Below are 17,267 nucleotides of genomic sequence, written 5' to 3'. Positions count from 1 at the left end.
TTCATTTTTGTTTCCTGCTCCAGATTACTATCGTTCCGAGGCATGGATCCTATTCTGAACTTTTGTTGTGGATCCTGGGTGTGTGCAAATCAATGCAGCTCTGAAATCCCACTCTTCCGGATAATATTATGAAATCTATATTTGCATAACCAGCTTTCAGGCATATCTACTTTTCTGGTAATGGGCTTGTTTCTGATACATTGCCTGCTGTAACTAAACATCCTTCAAATTTCACTTTTTTTCTTTTCTGAGACGTATTCTCACTCTGTTGCCCAGGCTGAAGTGCAGTGGTGTGATCTCAGCTCACCGCAACCTCCGCCTCTCACATTCAAGTGATACTCCGCCTTAGCCTCCCAAGTAGCTGGAATTACAGGTGCATACCATCATGCCTGGCTATTTTTTTTCTATTTTTAGTAGAGATGGGGTGTCAACATGTTGGCCATGCTGGTCTTGAACTCCTGACCTCAAGTGAACTGCCTGCCTCAGCCTCCCAGAGTGCTGGGATTATAGGCGTAAGCCACCATGCCTATCCAAATTTCACTTTTGATTCTATTCTATTGATTTAGCCTAGGCTGCACTGGGGAACGTTCATCAATTCAAGGTCTCTTTTCTGATGTCTTGGTTCATCCTTGCCCATCATCCTCCATCATCTCTAGCTGCGCTGAGAAGATCGACACTTTAGGTTGGGTTGATGAATGCAAGTGGTTTATCACTTTGGGGAGTGTGAGTCTGTCTGTAGGGTGGTCCTTCAAATGAAGAACTGAGGGGTGTATATTGTATATATGCACGTGTGCACACAGCCATGAATCTTGTGTGCATCTCGGACCTTGGAACAAACAGCAACAATAATAATAGTGATTACGATGGGAATGCTAGCTGCCTTAGGTCAGATTTCCCAAGATGGAGATGTGCATGCAGAGGGCTTATGAGGATGAGTTCTTGGGAACAATATTTATAAGGGAATGAGGGAAGCAAGATTGGGCAGAAGAAGAAGTTGGAATAAGATGCCATTGCAAGAGGAATCTGCCAATCCCATTGGGAGCTCAGGAGTTTTCTTGGTTAAAGCAAGGGAATGGAGCACTGATAGTCATTGTTTACTGGTTGGTTCCAACTATTCTGTGAGAAGAGTATTATTATTATTATTATTCCTATTTTACAGTTGGAGAGCCAGGTCCAAATGAAATTAAGAAATGTGCCTAGTGGCAAATGACTAGTAAGTAGCAAAGGCAGATAGATTTTGAATACCGATCTCCGGTAAACGGCCCATAATTTTAACACCTTTCTCTACTTGTCTTGTATTTAGTCTCCTGGAGACAGTCACTTTGTTTTAAAAAATTCTGTATATTTGAAGTGGTGATTTTTTAAAATTAAATTTCTTAAAATCTCCATGGGTTATTGGCGGAACAGGTGGTGTTTGGTTACATGGGTAAGTTCTGTAGTTGTGATTTGTGAGATTTTGGTTCACCCATCGTCCGAGCAGTATCTGCGCTACCCTATTTATAGTCTTTTATCCCTCACCCCGTTCCCACCCTTTCTTCCTGAGTTTCCAGAGTCCATTGTGTCATTCTTATGCCTTTTCATTCTCATAGCTTAGCTCCCATTTATAAGTGAGAACATACGATGTTTGGTTTTTCATTCCGAGTTACTTCACTTAGAATAATAGTCTCCAATCTCATACAGGTCACTGTGAATGACATTAATTCATTCCTTTTTATGGCTGAGTAGTATTCTATCATCTCTCTCTCTCTCTCTCTCTCTCTCTCTATATATATATATATATATATATATATAGGTATATATGTATATATATAATCTATCTATCTATATATCTATATCTGTATCTATATCTATATCTATATCTATATCTATATCTATATCTATATCACAGTTCCTTTATCCACTTTTTGGGCATTTGGGTTGGTTCCACATTTTTGCAATTGCGAATTGTATAAACATTCATGTGCAAGTATCTTTTTCATATAATGACTTCTTTTCCTCTGGGTAGATACCCAGTAGTGGGATTGCCAGATCAAATGGTAGTTCTGCCTTTAGTTCTTAAAAGAATCTCCACACTGTTTTCCATAGCGATTGTAATAGTTTACATTCCCACAAACAATGTAAAAGTGTTCCCTTTCCACCACAACTTTGCCAACATCTACTTTTGAGTTTTTGATTATGGTTATTCTTGCAGGAGTCAGGTGATACTGCATTATGGTTTTGATTTGCATTTCCCTGATCATTAGGGATGTTGAGCATTTTTTTCAGAGGTTTGCTGGGCATTTGTATATCTTCTTTTGAGAACTGTCTCTTCATATTGTTAGCCCCCTTTTCGATGGGATTGTTTAGTTTTTTTTGTTTGGTTTGTTTTTGCTAAGTTGTTTCAGTTTGTTATAGATTTCAGATATTAGTACCTTGTCAGATGTATAAATTGTGAAGATTTTCTCCCACTCAGTGGGTTGCCTGTTTACTGACTGTTCCTTTGGCTGTGCAAAAGCTCTTTAGTTTAATCAAGTCCCAGCTATTTATTTTTGTTTTTATTGCATTTGTTTTTGGGTTTTTGGTCATGAAATCTTCTCCTAAGCCTAAGCCAATGTCTAGAAGGGTTTTTCTAATGTTATCTTCCAGAATTTTTAGTTTTAGGTCTTAGATTTGAGTCCTTGATCCATCTTGAGTTGATATTTGTATAAATTGAGAGATGAGGATCCAGTTTCAATTCTCCTACATGTGACTTGCCAATTATTCCAGCACCATTTGTTGAATAGGGCATCCTTTTCACACTTTATGTTTTTGTTTGCTTTGTTGAAGATCAGTGACCTGTAAGTATTTGGGTATATTTCTAGGTTCTCCGTTCTGTTCCATTGGTCTTTGTGCCTGTTTTTATACCAGTCCCATGCTGTTTTGGTGGCTATGGCTTTATAGTTTGAAATCAGGTAATGCGATGCCTCCAGATTTGTTCTTTTTGTTTAGTCTTGCTTTGGCTATATGGGCTCTTTTTGGGTTACATATTAATTTTAGCATTGTTTTTTCTAATTCTGTGAAGAATGATGGTGGTATTTTGATGAGAATTGCATTGAATTTGTAGATTTATTTTAGTATGGTCATTTTCACAATATTAATTCTACCTATCCATGAGCATGGGATGTGTTTCCATTTGTTTGTGTCATCTGTGATTTCTTTGAGCAGTATTTTGTAGTTTTCCTTGTAGAGGTATTTCCCTTCCTTGGTTAGGTGTATTCGTAAGTATTTTATTCTTTTTGCAGCTATTGTAAAATGGGTTGTGGGTTGTGTTCTTCATCTGATTTTCAGCTTGGTTGCTATTGGTTTATAGAAGAGCTACTGAATTGTGTACCTTAATTTTGTGTCCAGAAACTTTGCTGAATTCTTTTATCAGATCTGGGAGCTTTCTGGAAGAGTCTCTAGGATTTTCTAGGTAAACAATCATATCATCAACAAACAATGACAGTTTGATTTTCTCTTTACCTATTTGAATGCCCTTTATTTCTTTCTCTTGTATGATCATTCTGGCTAGGAATTCCAGTACTATGTTGAAGAGGAGTGGTGAGAGTGGGCATCCTTGTCTTGTTCCAGTTTTCAGAAGGAATGCTTTCAACTTTTCCCATGTTGGCTGTGGGTTTGTCTTAGATGGCTTTGATTATTACATTGAGGTATGTCCCTTGTATATTGATTTTACTGAGAGTTTTAATCATAAAGCGATCCTGGATTTTGTCAAATGCTTTTTCTTCATCTATTGAGATAATTATATGATTTATGTTCTTAATTCTGTTTATGTGTTGTATCACATTTATTGACTTGCAGATGTTAAACCATCCCTGCATCCCTGGTATGCAACCCACTTGATATGATGGATTATCTTTTTGAGATGTTATTGGATTTGGTTAGTTAGTATTTTGTTAAGGATTTTAGCATCTATGTTCATCAGGGATATTGGTCTGTAGTTCTCTTTTTTGGTTATGTTCTTTCCTGGTTTTGGTATTAGGATGATACTGGCTTCATAGAATGACTTAGGGGGGTTCCCTCTTTCTCTGTCTTGTGGAATAGTATCAGTAGGATTGGTTCCAATTCTTCTTTGAATGTCTGGTGGAATTCTGCTGTGAATCCATCTGGTCCTGGATGGATTTTGTTGTTGTTGGTAATTTTTAAATTACCTTTTCAGTCTTGCTGCTTGTTATTTTTCTGTTTAGGATTTCTAATTCTTACTGATTTAAGCTAGGAGGGTTGTATCTCTCCAGGAATTTATTCTTCTCCCCTAGATTTTCTAGTTTATATGCATAAAGGTGTTCATAGTAGCTTTGAATGATCTTTTGTATTTCTGTAGTATCAGTTGTAATATTTCCTATTTTGTTTCTAATTGAGCTTATTTGGATTTTCTCTCTTCTTTTGTTGGTTAATGTTGCTAATGGTCTATCTATCAATTTTATTTATCTTTTCAAAGAATCAGCTTTTTAAAATTTTATTTTTTTATTTTTATTTTTTGTTTATTTATTTATTTATTTATTTTTTGGCAGAGTTTTACTCTGTTGCCCAGGCTGGAGTGCAGTGGCATGATCTCAGCTCACTGCAACCTCCACCTCTTGGAGAACCAGCTTTTAATTTCATTTATCTTTTGTATTTTTTGTTTGTTTGTTTCAATTTAATCTATGTCTGCTCTGATTTTGGTTATTTCCTTTTTTCTGCTGGGTTTGGGGTTGGTTTCTTCTCATTTCTCTAGTTTCTTGAGGTGTAACCTGACACTATCTGTGCTCTTTCAGACATTTTGCTGTAGGCATTTAGGCTATGAACTTTCCTTTTGGCACCACCTTTGCTGTATCCGAGAGGTTTTTCTACATTGTCATTCAGTTTGAAGAATTTCTTAATTGCCATCTGGATTTCGTTTTTGATCCAATGATCATTCACAGGAGCAGATTACTTAATTTCCATGTATTTGCATGGTTTTGAAGGTTCCTTTTGGAGTTGATTTCCAGTTTTATTCCACTGTGGTCTGAGAGAATGCTTGATATAATTACAATTTTCTTAAATTTATTGAGGCTCATTTTGTGGCCTATCATATGGTCTGTCACCGATAAAGTTCCATGTGCTGTTGAAGAGAATGTATATTTTGTGGTCGTCAGGTAGAATGTTCTGTAAATATCTGTCAAGTCCATTTGTCCCAGGGTATAGTTTAAATCCATTGTTTCTTTGTTGACTCTCTGTCTTTTTTTTTTTTTTTTTTTTTTTTGAGACGGAGTTTCGCTCTTGTTACCCAGGCTGGAGGGCAATGGCGCGATCTCGGCTCACCGCAACCTCCGCCTCCTGGGTTCAGGCAATTCTCCTGCCTCAACCTCCTGAGTAGCTGGGATTACAGGCACGCGCCACCATGCCCAGCTAATTTTTTGTATTTTTAGTAGAGACGGGGTTTCACCATGTTGACCAGGATGGTCTCGATCTCTTGACCTCGTGATCCGCCCGCCTCGGCCTCCCAAGTGCTAGGATTACAGGCTTGAGCCACCGCGCCCGGCCCGACTCTCTGTCTTAATGGCCTATTGAGTGCTCTCAGTGGAGTACTGAAGTCTCTCACTATTATTGTGCTGCTGTCTATCTCATTTCTTAGGTCTGTTAGTAATTGTTTTATAAATTTGGGAGCTCCATTGTTAGGCGCATAAAAATTTAGGACTGTGGTATTTTCCTGTTGGACAAGGCCTTTTATCATTATATAATATCCCTGTTGTCTTTTTAAACTGATGTTGCTATAAAATTTGTTTTGTCTGATATAAGAATAGCTACTCTTGCTTGCTGTTGGTGTCCATTTGCATGAATGTCTTTTCTACCCCATTACCTTAAGTTTTTGTGAGTCCTTATGTGTTAGGTGAGTCTCTTGAAGGCACCAGATGGTTGGTGAGTTCTTATCCATCTGCAATTCTATATCTTTTAAGTGAAGCATTGAGGCCATTTTCATTCAACGTTAGTATTGAGATGTAAGATACCATTGCATTCATTGTCCTATTTCTTTCCTGTACATCTTGGAATTTGATTTTTCAATTGTATTTTTGTTTTATAGTTCCTGTGAGATTTATGCTTTAAAGAGGTTCTGTTTTGATGTGTTTCCAGGATTTATTTCAAGGGTTAGAGCTCCTTTTAGCAATTCTTATAGTGGTGGCTTGGTAGTGGCTAATTCTCTCAGCATTTGTTTGTTTAAAAAGACTGTGTCTTTCTTTCATTTGAGAAGCTTAGTTGCACTGTTTACAAAATTGGCTGATAATTGTTTTGTTTGAGGAGGCTTAGGATAGGGCCCTAATCCCTTCTAGCTTATAGGGTTTCTCTTGAGAAAGCTGCTGTTAAACTGATAGCATTTCCTTTATAGGTTATCTCATGCTTTTTCCTCACAGCTTTTAAGATTCTTTCCTTTGTCTTAACTTTAGATAACCTGTTGACAGCATGCCTAGGTGATGATCGTTTTGTGATGAACTTTCCAGGTATTCTTTGAGATTCTTGTATTTAGATGTCTAGATCTCTAGTAAGGCTGGGAAAGTTTCCTTAATCACTCAAATATGTTTTTCAAACTTTTAGATTGGTTTTCTTCCTCTGGAATGCTAATTATTCTTAGGTTTGGTCATCTAAAACAATCCCAGACTTCTTCAAGGCATTGTTCTTTGTTTCCTTTCTCTTTTTTGTCTTTGTTATATTGAGTTAATTCAAAGACCTTGTCTTTGATCTCTGAGGTTCTTTCTTCTGTTTATTTGATTCTATTACTGAGATTTTCCAGAGCATTTTGCATTTCTGTAAATGCATCCATTGTTTCCTGAAATTTTGATTGTTTATTTATGCTATATATTCCATTGAATATTTTTCTGTTCACTTGTATTATTTTGTTGATTTCTTTTTTATTTTTATTTTTATTTTATTTTAAGTGCATGCTATATCTGGCATTTCTCCCCATGTTATCCCTCCCCACCCTCCCCATTCCTGCTGTCTCTCCCTTACCCCCACCAACTGCCCCCAATGTGTGATGCTCCTCTCCCTGAGTCCACATGTTCTCATTGTTCAACACTCACCTATGAGTGAGAACATGCGGTGTTTGGCTTTCTGTTCTTGTGTCAGTTTGCTGAGATGATGGTTTCCAGATTCATCCAAGTCCCTACAAAGGACATGAACTCATCATTTTTTATGGCTGGGTAGTATTCCATGGTATATGTATAACATTTTCTTTGTCCAGTCTATCACTGATGGGCATTTGGGTTGGTTCCAGGTCTTTGCTATTGTACAGAGGGCTGCAACAAACATACGTGTGCATGTGCCTTTATAGTAGAATGATTTATGGTTATTTGGGTATATACCCAGTAATGGGATTTCTGGGTCAAATGGAATTTCTGTTTCTAGATCATTGAGAAATCACCACACTGTCTTCCATAATGATTGAACTAATTTACACTCCCACCAACTGTGTAAGAGTGTTCCTATTTCTCCACATCCTCTCTAGCATCTGTTGCCTCCAGATTTTTTAATGATCGCCATTCTAACTGTCATGGGATGGTATGCCAATGTGGTTTTGATTTGCATTTCTCTAATGACCAGTGATGATGAGCATTTTTTCATATGTTTGTTGGCCTCATAAATGTCTTCTTTTGAAAAGTGTCTGTTCATATCCTTTGCCCACTTCTGAAATGGGTTTTTTTTCTTGTATATTTGTTTTAGTTCTTTGTAGATTCTGGATATTTTCCTTTTGTCAGATGGGTAGATTGCAAGAATTTTTTCCCATTCTGTTGGTTGCTGGTTCACTGTAATGATGGTTTCTTTTACTGTACAGAAGCTCTGAATTTTAATTAGATCCCATTTGTCTATCTTGGACATTGCTTTTGGTGTTTTAGTCATGAAGTCCTTGCCTATGCCTATGACCCGATGGTTTTGCCCACATTTTCTTCTAGTGTTTTCATGGTGTTAGGTTTTATGTTTAAATCTTTAATCCATCTGGAGTTAATTTTAGTGTAAGGTGACAGGTAGGGGTCCAGTTTCTGCCTTCTGCACATTGCTAGTCAGTTTTCCCAACACCATTTATTAAACAGGGACTCCTTTCTCCATTGCTTGTTTTTGTCAGGTTTGTCAAAGATCAGATGGTTGTAGATGCGTGGTATTGCTTCTGGGCCTTTGTTCTGTTCCATTGGTCTATGTCTCTGTTTTGGTACCAGTACCATGTTGTTTTGATTACTGTAGCCTTGTAGTATAGTTTGAAGTCTGGCAGTGTAATGCTTCCAGCTTTGTTCTTTTTGCTTAAGATTGTCTTGGCTATGTGGGCTCTCTTGTGATTCCATATGAAGTTTAAAGTGTTTTTTTTTCCAGCTCTATGAAGAAGGCAATTGGTAGCTTGATGGGAATAGTGTTGAATCTATCAATTACATTGGGCAGTATGGCCATTTTCATGATATCGATTCTTCCTAACCATGAGCATGGAATGTTTTTTTCATCTGTTTGTGTCCTCTCTTATTTTGTTGAGCAGTGGTTTGTACTTCTCCTTGAAGAGGTCCTTTACATCCTTTGTTAGTTTGTTAGTTGTATTCCTAGGTATTTTATTCTCTTTGTAGCAATTGTAAATGGGAGTTTGCTCTTGATTTGGCTCTCTGTTTGTCTGTTATTGGTATATAGGAATGCTTGTGATTTCTGCACATTGATTTTGTATCATGAGATTTTGCTGAAGTTGCTTATCAGTTTGGGCTGAGATGATGGAACCTTCTAGATATACAATCATGTCATCTGCAAATAGTGATAGTTTGACTTCTTCCTTTCTTAATTGAATATGCTTTATTTCTTTTTCTTGCCTGATTGCTCTGGCTAGAACTTCCAATACTGTATTCAATAGGAGTGGTGAGAGAGGGCATCCTTATCTAGTGCCTGATTTCAAAGGGAATGCTTCCAGCTTTTGTCCATTCAGTATGATATTGGCTGTAGGTTTGTCATATATAGCTTTTATCATTGTATGATGCATTCAGTCAATATCTAGTTTATTGAGAGTTTTTAGCATGAAGGGCTGTAGAATTTTGTCAAATGCCTTCTCTACATCTATTGAGATAATCATGTGGTTTTTGTCTTAGGTTCCATTTATGTGATAGGTTACATTTATGGATTTATGTATGTTGAACCAGCCTTGCATCCCTGGAATGAAGCCTACTTGATTGTGATGGATAAGCTTCATGATGTGCTGTTGCAATCTGTTTGCCAGTATTTTATTGAAGATTTTTGCATCCATGTTCATCATGGATATTGGCCTGAAGTTTTCTTTTCTTGCTGAGTATCTGTGGGGTTTTGGTATCAGGATGATGTTGGTCTCATAAAGTGAGTTAGGGAGGATTCCCTCTTTTTGTATTGTTTGATACAGTTTCAGAAGGAATGGAACCAGCTTCTCTTTGTACGTCTGGTAGAATTTGGCTGTGAACTCACCTGGACCTAGCCTTTTTTTGGTTGGTAGCCTATTGATTGCTGCCTCTACTTCAGCCCTTATTATTGATCTATTCAGGGTTTCAACTTTCTCTTGGTTTAGTCTTGGTAGAGTACAAGTGTCTAGGAATTTACCCATTGCTTCCTGGTTTACTGGTTTATGTGCATAGAGCTGTTTGTAGTAATCTTTGATAGTAGTTTGTATTTCTGTGGGATCAGTGGTGATATTCCCTTTATCATTTTTTATTGCATCTATTTGATTCTTCTACCTTTTCTTTTTTTATTAATCTGGCTAGTGGTCTATTTTGTTGATCTTTTCAAAAAAACAGCTCATCAATTTATTGATTTTTTGTGTCTCTATCTCCTTCAGTTCTGCTCTGATCTTAGTTATTTCTCGTCTTCTGCTAGCTTTTGAATTTTTTTGATCTTCCTCCTCTAGCTCTTTCAATTTTGAGGACAGGGTGTCAACTTTAGATCTTTCCTTGTTTCTCATGTGGGCATTTATTGCTATAAATTTGCCTCTCGACACTGCTTTAAAGGTGTCCCAGAGATTTTGGTAAGTTGTGTCTTCATTCTGATTGGTTTCGAAGAACATCTTTATTTCTGCCTTCATTTCTTTGTTTATCCAGTCAACACTCAGAAACAAAGTTGTTCAGTTTCCAAGTGGTTGTGTGGGTTTGAGTGCGATTCTTAATTCTGAATTCTAGCCTCATTGCACCATGGCCTGATAGATGGTTTATGATTTCCATTCTTTTGCATTTCCTGAGGAGTGCTTTGCTTCCAATGATGTGGTCTGTTTTAGAGTAAGTGCAATGTGGTGCTGAGAAAAATGTATATTCTGTGGATTTGGTGTGAAGTGTTCTGTATATGTATATTAGGTCTGCTTGGTCCAGCTCTGCATTCAAGTCCTGGATGTCCTTGTTAACTTTCTGTGTCGTTGATCTGTCTAATATTGACAGTGGAGTGTTGAAGTCTCCCACTGTTATTGTGTGGGAGTGTAAATCTTATTTTAGGTCATTAAGAACTTCCTTTATGTGTGTGGGTGCTCCTGTGTTGGTGGCATATATATTTAAGACAGTTTGGTCTTCTTGCTGGACTCATCTTTTTACCATTATATAGTGTTCTTCTTTGTCTCTTTTGATCTTTGTTGGTTTGAAATCCATTTTATCAGAGATTAGGATTGCAACTCCTGTCTTCCATTTGTTTGGTAAATCTTCTTCCATCCTTTTATATTGAGTCTATGTGTGTTTTTGTATGTGAGATGGGTTTCCTGAATACAGCACACTGATGGGTTTTGACTTTTTATCCAGTTTGCCAGTCTGTGTCTTTTGATTGGGGCATTTAGGCTATTTACATTCAACGTTAATATTGTTATGTGTGAATTTGATCCTGCCATTTTGTTATCAGCTGGTTTTCTTTCCTGTTAGTTGACTAATTTTCTTCATTGCATTTTTGGTCTTTGCCAACTGGTTTGCTTTTGCAGTGACCGGTACTTGTTCCTTTCCGTGCTTCATGTTTCTTTCTGAAGCTCTTGTAGGGTATGTCTGGTGATGATGAAATCTCTCAGTAATTCCTTGTCCATAAAGGATTTTATTTCTCCTTCACTTACGAATCTTAGTTTGGCTAGATATGAGATTCTGGGTTGAAAGTTCTTTCCTTTAAGCATGTTGAATATTGGCCCCCACACTCTTCTGGCTTGTAGAGTTTCACTGTTGAGATCCACTATGTGTTTGATTGGCTTCCTTCTGTGGGTGAACCTGATCTTTCTCTCTGGCTGCCCTTAGCATTTTTTCCTTCGTTTCAACCCTGGTGAATCTGACAATTATGTGCCTTGGGGGTGCCCTTCTTGAGGAATATCTTTGTGGAGTTCTCTGTATTTCTTGAATTTGAATGTTGGACTGCCTTGCTAGGCTTGGGAAGTTCTCCTGGATGATATCCTGGAGCATGTTTTCCAGCTTAGATTCATCCTCCCCATCATATTCAGGTACACTGATCAAGTGTAGATTAGGTCTTTTCACATAATCCCATATTTCTTGGAGGCTTTGTTAATTTCTTTTCACTTTTTTTTCTCTTGTCTTGCCTTCTCTTTTTATTTCATTGAGTTGATCTTCAATTTCTGATATCCTTTCTTCTGCTTGATGGATTTGGCTATTAAAACTTGTGTTTGCTTCGTGTAGTTCTCATGCTGTGTTTTTCAACTCCATCAAGTTCTTTATGTTCTTCTCTAAGCTTGTTATTCTAGTTAGCATTTCGTCTAACATTTTTTCAAGGTTTTTGGTTTCTTTGCATCGAGTTAGATGTGTTCCTTTAGCTCAGACAAGTTAGTTATTATCCACCTTCTGAAGGCTGTTTCTGTTCATTCGTCACACTCCTTCTTGGTCATGTCATGTTCCCATGTTGTTGAGGAGTTGTGATCCCTTGAAGGAGAAGAGGTGTTCTGGTCTTTGATGGTTTCATCTTTTTTGCACTGTTTTCTTCCGATCTTTGTGGATTTATCTAGCTGTGGTCTCGGGGAGCTGCTTGATGAGGTTGCTTGTCTGCCTGTTGAGGCACTACTGGGTTTCTAGGGACTCCTTCCAGTTACTAGGGAAGCTTCCTGTGTTTTTTTTTTGTTTGTTTACACTGGGGGTTTAGGCCCGCCTCTTCTGCTGACCTGGCGGGGCTGCTGGTTGGTCAAGAATGCAGTCCCATTACTACATAGTCTTCCTGTGTTTTTTACTAAAACATGTTAGCCCAGTCCTACACCTCTAATGGTGGTTTGTGCCCTTCCTCTACTGGGCTGTATCACTCAGGATTCGGCTGGGACCATGGCACTGGCTGCACAACCTGCTAGAATCAGAGCTTCAGCCTCCTGGGGTTTGTGGGGGAGGGTAGGGACCTGCCCAGCTGCACCTGGCTGTTGCCCCCTTTCAGCTTCCTCTCTCTCCGGTCATGGGGTAGGAGCCTGTCCAGCTGCTCCCTCTTACAGCTCCCTCTCTCTCTGGGTGGGGGGAGGGGGTGATAGCTTGGTCCACAGGCTCTCCTGGCTGCCTTTGGTGCTTATTCATCTGTTTAGGTCTGTGTGCCAATCTGGGACACCGTCCTGGATTATTATTCAACTCTGCACCTATAATTCCTGGGGCTTGACTGGCAAAGATCCCCTGTTCTGTGTATTTCTGAGGCTTTGGGGGAAGTGCTGTATCTGGACCAGAGTGCCAGAGGGAGAACCTCTGACTTGCCAGTCAGATGCACTTTCTGGGTGAAGTAGCACCCCTCCCTATCTCAGTCTGCCCTGCGTGGGCTTTGCTCGCCGTTGGACCAGATCCATTGAAATGTACCTGGTACCTCGGTTGGAGCTAGGAGATCTCTGGATTTCTGCGTCTCAAGATCTTGCTGGGTGTTGTGTGCTGGAGTTGTGTCTATTTGACCATCTTGAAGAGTCTCTCATTTTGTTGATTTCTTTAGATTGAGCTTTGCCTTTCTCTGTTGCCTCTCTAATTAGCTTAACAACTAAGGTTCTGAATCATTTTCCGGTAAATCAGGGATTACTTCTTGGTTTGGATCTATTGCTGGTGAGCTAGCCTGATTTTTGGGGGGTAAGAATCTTGTTTGTCATATTATCAGAGTTGGTTTTCTGGTTCCTTCTCATTTGGGTAGGTGCTATCAGAGGGAAGGTGTAAGGCTCAAGGCTGTTGTTTAGATTTCTTTGTCCCATTGGGTGTTCCCTTGATGTAGTACTCTCCTCCTTCTCCTAGGGATGTGGCTTCCTAAGAGCTGAGCTGTAAGTGATTGTTGTCTCTCTTCTGGATCTAACCACCCAGCAAGTCTACCGGCTCTGGGCTGGTACTAGGAGTTATGGGCACAACGTCCTGGGATGTGAACCATCTGTGGGTCTCTCAGCTGTGGATACCAGCACCTGCTGCAATGGAGGTGGCAGCAGGGTGAAATGAACTCTGTGAGAGTTCTTAGCTTTCATTGTTTAATGCTCTATTTTTATGCTGGTTGGCCTCTTGCTGGGAGGTGATGCTTTTAAGAGAGCATTAGCTATGGCAGTATGGGGAGGAACAGGTGGTAGGCAGGGCCCTAGAACTCTCAAGAATATATCCCCTTTGTCTTCAGTTCCTAAGTTGGTAGGGAAGGACCATTAGGTGGGGGCAGGGCTAGGCTTGTCTGAGCTCAGACTCTCCTTGGGCGGGTCTTGTTGCAGCTGCTGTTGGGGATGGAAGTGAGGTTTCCAGGTCAATGGAGTTATGTTCCTAGGAAGATTATGGCTGCCACTACTGTGGCATGCAGGTTGTCAGGGAAGTGGGGGAAAGCCAGCAGTTACAGGCCTTACCCAGCTCCCACATAACCCAAAGGGCCAGCCTCACTCCCACTGTGCCCCACCACCAACAGCAGAGTCTGTTTTCAGGCAGTGAGTGAGCAGGGCTGAGAACTTGCCCCAGGCTACCAGCCTCCCAGCTGTGAAAGCAAGTAGGGCTTTCATTTTTCCCCAACCTGTGGAGTCTGCACACTGGATTCGTGCCCTCTTCCAAATTCTGGTCAGGAGACTTCTTGATTGGTTTGAATTGTTACAAAGTTCAGCTGGAGGTTTTCTTCTCTCTGTGGCCTTTTCCCAGTGCCTCCAGCCATTCCCCTACCCCCACAAGGACCCCTGTGAGGCAGGGCAGAAAGGACTGCTAGGAACCCATTGAGCCCACAGAACTGTTCCTGTTGCTGCTTCTACTCCTGTATTTTACTTTCTCTCTAAATTGATTCAGCTGCAGGTAAGGTCAGAATCTTCTCCTGTAATCTTTACCTCAGGTTCCCCAGTGAGGGTGTGTGTTCCGGGGCAGGTGGTCTCTTTCTTACTTCCACAGTTTGGGCACTCAGAGTATTTGAGTGTCTCCTGAGTCTTGCAGGACCAATCTGCTTCCTTAAATGATCTGTGGGTTCTTTTAGCTTCTTAATGTATTCCTGCAGTCATTCTGGAGCAATAGTTCACAATGTGAGCCTCCATACACTGCTCTGTCTGTATGAGTGGGAGCTGCAATCTAATCCTGCCTCCTGTCCACCATGATCCCACTAAAGTGGTGATATTAATGATGCATCCTCTTCTTCCCTGATAAAATATTGGTATATATAGGATTAAGTATAGATTTATTTGCTTAATTCTCCCAGTAGCCTTTTACAGTTAGAGGCTTCCCAGTACATGCTGCTGTGGTGTATTAGCTGTGCAGGGGAGAAAAAGAATTACATTTTTGTGTTCCCTCAAAGATAAGTGCTGTCTCCACACAATTACAGAAGATCATTGTTCATTTTCAAGAAGGCATAAACCATGGAAACTGAATGTCTACCTAATCCCCACAATGGAGCTGTTCTATAGCAGTAAGATTCAGTGTTGAAGGCTTGCCTTTTCTCAAAGTTAGAAAAATGTCATTGGAACTTTTATTTATAGCTGGTGGAAAAATGTTATAGCCTCCTTGGAAGATAGTTTGGCAGTTCTTATAAAGCTGAACATAGTCTTACCACATGATGCAGAAACAATGCTCTCAGGTATTTACCCAAATTAGTTGAAAACTTGTGTCTGTACAAAAACCTTCACACGAATGTTTATAACAGCTTTATTCATAATCTCTAAAATACCTGGCACAACTAAGATGTTCTTCAACAGGTGAATGCATAAACAAATTGGTACATTCATACAGTCAAATATTATCTAGTGAAAAACAGAAATGAGCTCTCAAGCCACAAAAAGACATGGAAGAAACTTAAATATTTATTGCTATTTATTTATTGCTTCTGAATCTTGCAGTAGCAATCTGCTTCCTTCTTTGTGAAAGAAGTCAATCGGAAAAGGCTACATGCTTTGTGATTCCAATAACATGATACTCTGGAAAGGCAAAAGTATATATATAGTAAAAAGATCAGTGGTTGCCAGGGATTTGAGGGGAGAGAGGAAGGATGAATAGGTCAAGTACAGGTGATTTTAGGATGTTGCAAATATACTGTATGATACTGTAATAGTGTATCTTATACATTTGTCAAAACAAATAGAACTTTAGAGCAAAAAGAAAAAACTTTAATATACATAAATTGAAAAAATCATTTAGGAGATCAAGGAGACTCAGCATGGAATGCAGCCTGTGACAAGAGAATCTAAATGTATCACAAATGTTTAAAATAACTTTACTAGAATGGGAAGGGTTGGGGGAAAGTGCAGACCTAATTTTGGAAGTGAGAGGAAGCGATAAGACTAAAGGCAATAGGAACTGTATATAAACACTGTACTCTAGTTGATAAAGTTGTGTCTCAGGGTGGTATAGGTTAACAGTTTTGTTGCTTCTATACTTGTATTTAACAATTTAACAATTAAGTATCTCCTATGCAGAAGAATTCCAAATAATTTATATAGGTACTTTGCCCTAAAAGAGAGGAAGCATAACACCCCAATCCTTAAGTGTGGGCTGTGCATGGCAATTTGCTTCCAAAGAATGCAGAACAAAAGGGGGTGGGGCTAATGAGAAACTTGACAGTGGAGAAACCTGACAGACACGACTTCAGGAAGGTGATGAAGGTCAACATCAATGGTCATAAATCATGTTGATAGTATATACCCTTGATATCATGTGGTGAGAATGGCATTTCACCTCTATGACCTTTCTTCCCAAAAGTATACTCATGAATAAAACATCAGACAAATAACAGGAAATCTTGCAATTTACCTTATCAGTACTCCTCAAAACTGTCAAGGACGTCAAAAACAAGGAAAATCTCAGAAACTGTTATAGCTAAGAGGGTCTAAGGAGACATGACTACCACTAAATATAATGTAGTATCTTGGATGGGATTCTGGAACAAAAAGAGGACATTAAGTAAAACTAATGAAATCTAAATAAACCCTGGATTTTAGTTAATAATAATATATCAATATATGCTCATTGATTGTAACAAATATATCATGCTAATGTAACTTTTTTTTTGTTTTTTGAGATGGAGTTTTGGTCTTGTTATCCAGGCTAGAGTGCAGTGGCGTGATCTCGGCTCACTGCAACTCTGCCTTCTGGGTTCAAGCGAGTCTCTTGCCTCAGCCTCCTGAGTAGCTGGGATTATAGGCATGTGCTACCACGCCCAGCTAATTTTTGTATTTTTAGTAGAGATGGGGTTTCACCCTGTTGGCTAGGCTGGTCTCAAATTCCTGACCTCAGGTAATCTGCCCACCTTGGCCTCACTTTACAGGCATGAGCCACCACATCAGAAACTGGGTACCCAGGTGTATAGGAACTCCTTGTACTATCTTTCCAATTTTTCTGTAAAACTAAACTGTTCTAAGAAATAAGTTTACTTTTAAAAAGATCTGTTGTCCAACAAAACACATGTTCAGGTTAACTGAAGTTGGAAAATCGTGAAACAGCTAACAGGGTTAGTCTACTCTCATGACCTGCTAGTAAATAATCGAATACAATCTCCAGCCTAAGTGGTAGTTCGGGGACAGGTAAAAGTGTTTTGTGTCAGCCTTTTTGTGTGTGTGAGTTATAGGTTTATTCTATTTTGAAGCAGTCAAAATAGATTATAAAGAGACTCATGTGCTTCTCCTGCTAGCCTTTGATGCCCAAACATAAGCCTTAGAAAGATCTCTGTTGTACCTGTTTGTTTAGGACGAAGACATGAACAGGTTTGCTTTTCATCATTATCATGAGATTTACATTTCACTATTAGAATAAATGGTGGTGAAGGTACAGTACTTACATTGCTGTCTCAAATGTCCATTTTGGAAACTAAAATTTTGTAATAATAGAACACCATTAAACTGGTAATTTTTCATATGCAAAACATAAGACAGCCAGGTTATGAGGGAGTTCTGCCAATAGTATGGGAAACCTTCA

Source organism: Saimiri boliviensis, chromosome 1 (assembly GCF_048565385.1).
Source record: "Saimiri boliviensis isolate mSaiBol1 chromosome 1, mSaiBol1.pri, whole genome shotgun sequence".
NCBI lineage: Eukaryota > Metazoa > Chordata > Mammalia > Primates > Cebidae > Saimiri > Saimiri boliviensis.
Note: the sequence above shows the minus strand (reverse complement) of the source record.